The sequence below is a fragment of the Mirounga angustirostris genome, unplaced genomic scaffold (genome assembly GCF_029215605.1).
Source record: "Mirounga angustirostris isolate CCGP_5_RB_7025 unplaced genomic scaffold, mMirAng1.0.hap1 SCAF_3, whole genome shotgun sequence".
Taxonomy (NCBI): domain Eukaryota; kingdom Metazoa; phylum Chordata; class Mammalia; order Carnivora; family Phocidae; genus Mirounga; species Mirounga angustirostris.
This window is the reverse complement of record NW_026991711.1, coordinates 174678437-174689222: the sequence shown is the minus strand read 5'-3', so window position 1 is coordinate 174689222 and position 10786 is coordinate 174678437.

Here is a 10786-nt window from a genome sequence, read left to right as displayed (position 1 = left end):
TGTTTAACAGATTAATAGGAAAGTTGTACCATTACCATAATGTATAAAAAGCAAGGTTAAATCAAAGCAAATATGGGTATCTGTCACCAACACTGTGTCTCATTTCGGTTTTCATTCAACTACAGGTAACAGATACCCAACTGGCGGGAGCTTACACAATTAAAGATTTTGTTTTTGTTTTTGTTTTCTGTAATGAGATATGCAGAGAAGGTGGTTGCTGGCGTCGGTCCACAAGTGACCCAGGCTCACTCTTTTTGCTCCGGCATCATTAGCATGTTTATTTGTCACCCGTGGCTGTAACCTCACCATCCCAAGTGGGCAACTATAGCTCAAAGCAAGAAAGAAAGGAGAAGGGTGGCCCTGGTCACATCCTTCCTTCACTTCGGGAAAGCAAAAGCTTTCCCAGAACCATGTTTCTACTCCTGGATGCTTCTGTGTTCGTGTGTGCACGTGTGTGTGCGTGTGTGTGTGTGTGAGCACGTGTGTGTACCGGCCAGAAATGTATCACAGAGTTCCTCTTAACTGCAGGAGAAGCTGGGAAAGTGTCTTTTTCAGCTCCTGCTGTGGATTGCACCAAGGGAAAAGGGGAGGAGAAAGGATGGTGCGGAGGCTGGCCAGTGATTCTGCCCCACCCTGTGGGTAAGCAGATGAATTAGTGCGCTGCTTTGGAGGGCCATTTGGTAATATTCTATTGAATTTAAAACGCACATACCCTTCAAACCCAGGGATTCTGTTTCTTTGGAATTCTCCTAGAGAGAGAGTAGCAGATGTTGCCTTCTAAGGAGCTTGGGAAATGAGGATCAGAGTGGTATCATTGTAATAATGAAACAAATTGGAAAAAAACTAAGTGTCTATCAACACGGGAGTGATGAAGTATGAGATACTGAAACCATGGGATACCATCCACATCAGAGAGAATGTATCCACATCAGGGAGAATGTCATAGACCTTGAAGGACTGACAGGGACAGAGCTCAAAGTCATGCTGTCAACCAGAAAATATAATCTGCAAAGTGACAGGCACAATGATCACATATGTATAGAAGAACTGAAGAAGAACTCCACCCTCATTTCAATTTAAAAATGCTGTATTCCAAAGGACTATGGAAGGGATACCACCAAGCTTATTGGAGTTATTTATTTCTGGGAGAGGATGAGGTTGGGAATGTGAAGAGCAAACTTTCCCTCTGTGTTGTTTGCATTTTAATAATAAGGATGACTTTGTGTAATACTTGTGTCATTTTTAAAACTATGGTACATATTATACAGAGTGAAATTTCGAGTAACCACTGAAAACAAAGATGAGAAGCTTTCTAGAAAACAGGTGCCCTGTCATTGGAGCAAATCCTTGCTCATCTTTCCTGAGAACTTCGCTTTGGAAGAGGAGCTGCCCTGCAGGGGGGTGAGGCAGAGGATCCCAAAGGGTTTCCCAGTTTCCGTGCTTCTATGATTCTCTGACAAGGAAAGTCTGAGAGTAAGGACGTTTGCGGTGGAGAGTTTATCTGCCAATCCAATGGAGGGCAAGGGCCGGGAGGAGGATCTCAAGTTGGATTCAGGAGGGGCCTCCCCTACCTTCGTTTTGGCAGTGGGCCTCCAGAGCAGAGGTTTTCTGGAGAAGCCTGTGCAGCAACCAGAGATGAGCTTTTGCTGCCAGAACACATTCGAGAGAAGAGCCTGCCTGGCTGAGAACGCGGAGCGCATCTAGCCAGGCGTCTGTGAGGGGGGCCTCCTGCTGGCCCAGCCCTGGCTGAACGGAGCTGTGGGCAAAGCCAGCCAAGCAGAAGCAGCAGCGTTCAGGTCGCTGCTGGTGGGTTCTTTCCCCTCCTCTCCCCTGCTTCTCTTTTCCCACCTTCCAAATCTTCCCCAGGCAAGAGTTCTCAGGAAGCAGCCAGACTGCGCCTTCTAAAAACAGATGATGGTGGACAGGGCGTATGATGTCAGCACCCCGCTCCCCAGGCCCACTCCAGGCTCCAGCCCTCGGGAGCCGTGAGGCTCTGTTCGTAGGGGTCCGCCAGTCCTCTGCCCCGGAGTCGTGTCAGCTGGGCACGGTCCCTGAAGGCTGCCACTTGGCCGTCCTCCCAGGCACCAGTCCTGGCCTCAGAGCCTGCCAGATGTGACTCGGGAAAGTCACTCGAGGAGACTGACGATGTGGAGAAACTGGCAACAAAGCCGGGGAGGGCTGCTTTCTGGGCTCTAGGCAGGTGGAGGCCCCAGGGAATCAGGCAGAGAGAACCAACGCACATCAAACAAAGAGTTCTCCAGCAGCAACAACACCAAGAAGGGAAGGCACAAGTGAGGCATGTTCTCTTTGTGGGTATTTCAACATTTTCTTAATAAAAGTGGGAAATTCTCACAATCAAATTAACAAAACAGCCCCCCATCATAGCACCCTTCTGTGCCCGTATGCATGCAGTCTCTCTGGCTTGAAAGGCCCTTCCCCTCATACTCTTCGTGCATAAATCCCGCAGGTGGCACGTGGCCCACTCAGAACGCTACTTTCTCTCGTAAGCCCTCCCTGCTGCCTCCTCCTTCCTCCCCAACCCGTAAGAATCCATCAGGGGCTTCCTTGGGTTCTTATCTCATTTTGCTTGTACCATTCTGATAACAGCAATTCCATTCTCATTTATAAAACAGTGATCTGCATGCTGATCCCATTAGCCACCCTGAGAGTGCCTTTGAAGGCAGGAATTGTGATTCATTAATCTCTCTACCTTACACACGGTCTAGGACAATGGGAACTGATCATTGAATAAAGAGATCAATCATTTATTCATTTCATAAACCTTCACGGGGCATCTGAATATAACAGGCATTGTACTAGGTGGTAATTTTAACAAGATAAATAAGACCGTGAACTCATTGGCCTCCTGGAGTCTACGGCCTGGGAGGAGAAGACAGCCAAATAAACAGATCATTCGAGTGAAGGGTTATCGGTGCAGTCACGAAAAGTATGCACGAGGTAGAGGCGAGGGTGTGAAGAGAGAAGGTTCAATTCTACCCGAGCGAGGTTAGGAAAGTCTTCAAGAAAGAGGGGATGCTAACTTGGTACCTTAGTTCAGGTCCATAAAGAGAGAGTGTTCGACAGTCACGGGATTCACTGGTGCAGGGAGCCGGAGAAGTTGTGAGGAAGAGCCCGCAGACCACAGTGCAGGCCTGACCCTAGTGAGAAAAGATGGATGGGGTAGAAGAGTCTCAGACTTCTGGACAGTTCCAAGAGAGGTGTGGCCAGACCAATGAGGAGTCCTTGAGCCAAAGCTGCTCGCTGGAGGAATTTCCTATCTCATTGGATGGGGCTGCCTTCATGACCCACTGTGCCCAGCTGTTGGCTGGGAGCAGCCCATGGGACTCATGGCCTTGGCATGAATGTGGTGGCCGATCCAGCGGGGCAGCTGTGGGGGCCGCATCAGTGATGCCCCCCGCCACAGGAGATATGACTGACACATCCTCCTTTATATGTAAGTATCAGCAGGCATATAGGTGTGGATATGTGGGAGAAGACAAAAGGGAAAATGCTCCAGGATGATGGAGCCACATGAGCAAAGACCCCAGAGCATGGAACAGTGTGGCTCATTAGTGGCCTGTAAGAGTTGGGCACAAATGCGGTGTCGGCGGGCCGGGTGGCAGTGGCTCCTGCATGGGGGGTACCGCACGGGAGCAGTGGGGAGTCATTGAAGATCAGGGGTACTAGAGCAGATCGGGGCTTGCAAGGAGGCTATGGTGGCCACGTGGAGGAGAGCTCAGAGGAGGCAGGCTGGATAGGAGGTGCTGGCACACATTTGGGAGTGACATACTAAGGAGGTGGATGGGGAGAAGGAGAGGGAGAGAGGGATGAATGAACAGCAGGATGGATGAGTGAATGCAGGCAGGCAGGTGCAAGCCCTCGCTCGGTGCCTCCCCCGTGGATAGCTCCACTGTATTTGAATCCCTGCGTCCTGCTCTGTGTCGAGATGGGAACGAAGCAGCTACTAGAACTCCTTGCCACTGAATAGTTTCCATTAGGTGAAACTATGCCCTGATATATTACCAAGGAGAAAAAGTCTCTCCCCAACATCCTGCTCTGCAGAAACACAGGAACACTTGTCCCCCCAATGCCGGCTGGTCTATGCAGGAATGAATGAGACTCGGCTCCCAGTTGGAGCGCGAACCCCCAGGAGGAGAGGCCATCCTTTCTCGCTCCGTTCATTTTCAGGGCCAGATGGTGTTTGCCTCATTGACTTTCACTGCTGATGTAGTCTTGTTTGCTGGGTTTTCACAGGTTGCTACGTTTCGTTTATTGCAATCCATTCTTCCACTTGCCCCACTTCTGTTCCCTGTGTCATGTTCATCATGATGGCAGGGAGACAAGAGGAGCTCTCGGCAGGTAGACACCTTTGGGGAGCGGGCCAAATCTAGTTCCCCCAGCTCAGCGCCCCAGACCCCACTCCACCCGACCCCACCTCCTGGCTCTGGCAAAACACGCTGGTGGGAGCCCTGACAATGGTAAACTCAGGTTTTTGTTTTTGTGGTTTTTTTTTTTTTAAAAAAACACTGCTGATTAAGCAATGTGGTTTCCGGTCTAATCTCCTTCCTCTGACCAAGCTCTCTATTACCATCTTGTATAAAACCAAGTCTCAAAAGCAACGTCAAGGATGTTCCCCACCCAGGTGCTCCATTTGGTCCCCAGCAAGGACAGTCAACATATCCACCTGCTCACACAGGGCCCCCCTCTGGCCTCAAGTGCCTACCCCCAAATCAAGAGGCTCCATTCTCTTTCTAGTCAAACAACATCCTCTCCCACCTTTAAAATTCAGCTCCACCTTCTTCTAGAAGCCATGTTTTCAGCAGTCCCTGTTACTTACGTCCACCATCTGTCCACTTGTGGCTAGTTGTTAACTTGATTGGATCTGAGTTCCCTTGAATATTAGGTATTTCTGTTCTTTTTCACCACTCTCAGATCCTCAAGACTGGGAATGAAGGCTCCTTCCTCCTTTTGTGTCTCCAAGCGTCTGGGGAATGGCAGGTCGTCAGCACACGATCGCATGTGACTTGCAAGGCCTGGCTTCTATTTCTCCTCTAGGTCTGCTCTGAGTTCTCAGGCCAGCCCTTGACCCTGTCCCTCCATGGAAAGGCCAGCTTCTGTTCACCCAGATGCCTTCTCAGGGCTGGGCTCCAATGTGTGTGACCTGTGAAGTCCTCTGAGATCTTAAGAAGAAATAGGACAGTCGGATGCCCGGGTGGCTCAGTTGGCTGGGTGACTGCCTTCGGCTCAGGTCATGATCCTGGAGTCCCGGGATCGAGTCCCGCATCGGGCTCCCTGCTCAGCAGGGAGTCTGCTTCTCCCTCTGACCCTCCCCACTCTCATGCTCTCTCTCTCTCTCTCTCTCGAATAAATAAATAAATAAAATCTTTAAAAAAAAAGAAAGAAAGAAATAGGACAGAGAGACTCATGGCCATTTTCAGAAAGTGATCAACATTGGGAAAAAAAATCTTGTCTTATATTTTTCTTCTATTTTCAGCATTCTTATATACGCTGGTCCTTCTTATTTGGCTCTGCCACTTGCCTTTCTCAGCCCTCCTCCCTGCAAGTATTTGTGACATTATGTAAGCGTATTGTTCAAAATCTCTTACTGACTAGCACATGGCTCCCTGCGCCCTGACTCTGCACTTTGGTGGCGGTGGTGGTGGCGGTGGTGTGTGTGCGTATGTTAGCGGAACTGAGAGAAAGAAACAATCCAGCAAATGCTAACTGGCAGCCTCTCTGGATCAACAATATTAACGATTTCAGAGACTCCCAAAGAGCTATTGCCAACTCTTTTGGCTTTTTTCAATACCATTATCACTATCACAAGGACACCCTAAGGCCCTTTTACTTGAAGACATGACAAAATGCCCCGAGTGAGAGTACTGTTGATTTTTGTCTGTAAGGGCTGCAACCTCAACACTTCTTAGAGGGGTGAGGGGTGGAAGCCAGGCTTGACCTTAATCTGGGGTCGAGGTTTCAGAGGGAGGGATGGCACGGTCTTCTGAGAGCTCCTTTTTTGGATAACACTCATGTGACCACTTGCTCTGCCTCACCCTGAGAATTTCCACTTGCCTTTACGAACATGTGCTTAAAAAGACCTAGGGTTTCCCTGGCAAAAATGAGGTAGTGTTTAAAAGCTGAGGCTCTGGCACAGACATTCTGGTCCCAAACTCTGCTCTGCCCTTTATTGGGTGTGTGTTCTTTTCAAGGGCCTTCATTCCTTGGGGCCTTGTCCCCTGTTCCATGGGGTGTGGGAGTGGGAGGGCCTAATGATGAATGACCGCTGAGAATCCCGGCTGGTCATTCACCGTAGGGGCAGAGGGGAGCCAGAGGCAGGGCATATGGCTCAAGTGAGAAGATAAAGGCCTGAGAAATCTATGGAAGTCATTTATTCATTCATCCATTTGGCACACATTTCTTGAGGGCCTACTCTGGGTCAGGCCCTAGGTTCTGACTCTAGGTTCCAGACCCATGCTATCCAACAGATATTTCATGTGAGCAACATAGGAAATACTAATTTCTAGTAGCCACATGAGAAAAGTAAGAGGAAACAGGTGAAATTAATTTTGACGATATGTTTTAGTTGACCCACGATATCCAAGGTATTATCATTTCAACATGTAATCAATATATAAAGTCTGAATGAGATATTCTACATTCTCATTTTCATCCTGACCTTTGGAAATCCCGCATGTGTCTTACTCTTATGGCACATCTCGGATGATGGCTACACAGGCTTTGACATCTGAAGACTTGCACTTGGACACAGTGATGGCCAACATTCATTGAGTTCTCATTAGGGGAGAGACATTGGGCTAAGCACTTCCCATACATTAAATAATTGCATCCTACAACACAGCTAATAGATACTGTTTCACTGAGAATGACAAAAAAAATGGAGGCCCAGAAACTAGAAGTTGCTCCAAACTATATGGCTCCTGAGTGCTGAGCCAAGGAACCCAGTCCATCCGAGTCCATGTACTTGGGCATGTATTTACTATCCCATTTACCGTGTCCCTTTGGGCCAGTTAGCCCATGTGAATCTGTTAACAGCATGCGGTTGCTTCTAGCTCTCAGGGCTGTTGTGAGGGATAAAAGAAGACTATTGAAGGTGGTATGCATCGCTTGCTCTCCCTCACTCAGGACACCAAGAACAGCCAAAGCCCTTTGATTCCTCCAATTTAGATTAAAACCATCCATACACTAATAGGCAGAAATCCAGCCTTTTGGGGTCCTCTTGGTCCCTGGGACTTACGGAGTTCTAAAAGGACATCTTCCTGGGCCCATGGCCACCTGCCGCTGTCCCTGTGTGTCCTGCAGGACTGTGTGGAGTGCTGGGCTTCCCCCAGCGGTTGGCTCACCCTGAAGTTGGCCCGAGCTAACACCATAGGACACCACCCTCCACAGTGGGGTTTTCAAGCCACAGCTCAGAGGCAGCATGGGAACTTAAAATTCTGAACTTTTGAGCCCACATTTTAAAAATCACATTAAAAATCTTTTCACAAAAGGATCTGTACTCAGAAAACTATAGAATACTCATGAAAGAAATTGAGGAAGACACAAAGAAATGGAAAACATTCCATGCTCATGGATTGGAAGAACAAATACTGTGAAAATGTCAATGCTACCTAGAGCAATCTACACATTTAATGCAATCCCTATCAAAATACCATCCACTTTTTTCAAAGAAATGGAACAAATAATCCTAAAATTTGTATGGAACCAGAAAAGACCTCGAATAGTCAGAGGAATGTTGAAAAAGAAAAGCAAAGCTGGTGGCATCACAATCCCAGACTTCAAGCTCTGTTACAAAGCTGTAATCATCAAGACAGTATGGTACTGGCACAAAAACAGACACATAGATCAATGGAACAGAATAGAGAGCCCAGAAATAGACCCTCAACTCTATGGTCAACTGATCTTCGACAAAGCAGGAAAGAATGTCCAATGGAAAAAAGACAGTCTCTTCAACAAATGGTGCTGGGAAAATTGGACAGCCACATGCAAAAGAATGAAACTGGACCATTTCCTTACACCACACACAAAAATAGACTCAAAATGGATGAAAGACCTAAATGTGAGACAGGAGTCCATCAAAATCCTAGAGGAGAACACAGGCAGCAACCTCTTCAACCTCAGCCACAGCAACTTCTTCCTAGAAATATCGCCAAAGGCAAGGGAAGCAAGGGCAAAAATGAACTATTGGGACTTCATCAAGATAAAAAGCTTTTGCACAGCAAAGGAAATAGTCAACAAAAACAAAAGACAACCGACAGAATGGGAGAAGATATTTGCAAATGTCTTATCAGATAAAGGGCTAGTATCCAAAATCTATAAAGAACTTATCAACTCAACACCCAAAGAACAAATAATCCAATCAAGAAATGGGCAGAAGACATGAACAGACATTTTTCCAAAGAAGACAACCAAATGGCCAACAGACACATGAAAAAGTGCTCAACATCACTCAGCATCAGGGAAATCCAAATCAAAACCTCAAAGAGATACCACCTCACACCAGTCAGAATGGCTAAAATGAACAAGTCAGGAAACGACAGATGTTGGCGGGGATGCGGAGAAAGGGGAACCCTACTACACTGTTGGTGGGAATGCAAGCTGCTGCAGCCACTCTGGAAAACAGTATGGAAGTTCCTCAAAAAGTTGAAAATAGAGGGATGCCTGGGTGGCTCAGTCATTAAGTGTCTGCCTTCAGCTCGAGTCATGATCCCAAGGTCCTGGGATCGAGCCTCGCATCAGCCTCCCTGCTCAGCGGGAAGCTTGCTTCTCCCTCTCCCACTCCCCCTGCTTGTGTTCCCTATGACCCAGCAATTGCGTTATTGCCTATTTACCCCAAAGATACAAATGTAGTGATCCAAAGAGGTACATACACCCCAATGTTTATAGCAGCAGTGTCCACAATAGCCAAACTATGGAAAGAGCCAAGATGTCCATCAACAGATGAATGGATAAAGAAGATGTGGTGTGTGTGTGTATACACACACACACACACACACGTGCACGTGCACACACAGTGGAATATTATGCAGCCATCAAAAAAGTTAAATCTTGCCATTTGCAATGACGTGGATGGAACTGGAGGATATTATGCTAAGCAAAATAAGTCAATCAGAGAAAGACGTGTATCATATGATCTCACTATATGAGGAATTCTTAATCTCAGCAAACAAACTGAGGGTTGCTGGAGTGGTGGGGGTGGGAGGGATGGGGTGGCTGGGTGATAGACATTGGGGAGGGTATGTGCTATGGGGAGGACTGTGAATTGTGTAAAACTGATGAATCACAGACCTGTACCTCTGAAACAAATAATACATTGCATGTTAAAAAAAAAAAAAGAAGATAGTAGGAAGGGAAAAATGAAGGGGGGGGGGAATCGGAGGGAGAGATGAACCATGAGACTATGGACTCTGAGAAATAAACTGAAGGTTCTAGAGGGGAAGGGGGTGGGGGGAGGAGTTAGTCTGGTGATGGGTATTAAGGAAGGCATGTATTGAATAGAGCACTGGGATGTTATATGCACACAACAAATCATGGAACACTACACCAGAAACTAATGATGTAATGTATAGTGATTAACATAATGTAATAAAATAAAATTTAAAAAAATCTTTTCACATAAAAATCTAGATTTATAGTTTCTCTCTCAAAAAAAAAAAAAATGAGGACACTCAGTCCCTAGTCCCACTTGACTACCACTGAGTAGCAGCTGTCCCTTTTAGAAAGGGCATGTGCCACCCAGGCCACTGTCCTCACCACTCCCTACTGATTCCTGGCACGAAAGAAGATTAGAGTTTTCATTTATCATCACACGTTTGCCATCGCTTTAACTGTGGAGACCCAGCTGTCTGTGTCCATGTCTCTGCAAGCTGTGAGCTCCCTGAAGCCCACGGCTTTACCCTCTCCCCGTTCCCCCTGCATGCCGGCACCTGCTTGGTCCCAGGGCCCCGTCCTTCAGCTGCACACACAGCCCCTCTCCTCCCCAAAGGTGCTGTGCCAGGGTAGATTCAGCCATACATCCCTGCAGAACCTGCAAAATCGAAGCTTCCTTCCAGTTCTGAAGAGCCTTTGAAATACTGAGCATTTGCTCTATTCTCCAAAGATACCGTTTGAGTATGTAAACACCCCTCTCGGGAGGCTAACCCCAAAAGCCCAGGTGGTCCATTTCTCCTCTGCTGGGAGTTGGGGGAGCATCCGCGGTACCTCACTGCGTTGTCCTCCGAAGGAGATCATCCAGGGAATGTGGCGAAGGGCACAGATTTGGAAGCCGGGCCACCTAAATCTAAACTTGACTTCCAGCACTCCCTACGAGGGGGAACTTGGGACAGTGACTGGGCGTCCGTGGGCCTCGCTCTCCCATAGGGGAATAGTGAAGTAGAAGGTGCTTCCATCAGTCCATCCGAGGAAGGGAGCGCTCTAGTCCTTACAACAATGCAGCCCAGGTTTCTGGCAGGTCGCCCTGCTGTACCATTTCATGTGACCAGCACATGGGAGGCATAGAAAAATTGTTACTGTCGTCTCTCTTAGTACCATCGCCACGGAGTGCCAGCTCTGGGAAAGAGTTGCAGACGGGGTTCAGGAAGCCTGGAGGCCTGGGTCCGAGGCACCCCAGTGCCACCGACTAGCTGAGTGACCTTAGTTAGGCGAACCCTCCACTCTGCTCAGCCTCCTCAGCCAGGAGCAGGCGTCCTCTGCTGTCCCTACTGGCTGTGACACTCTGTGCCCCTTCCCGGGCCTCTCATACTTGAGTGGCCATGCTTGTTGTGTGTTC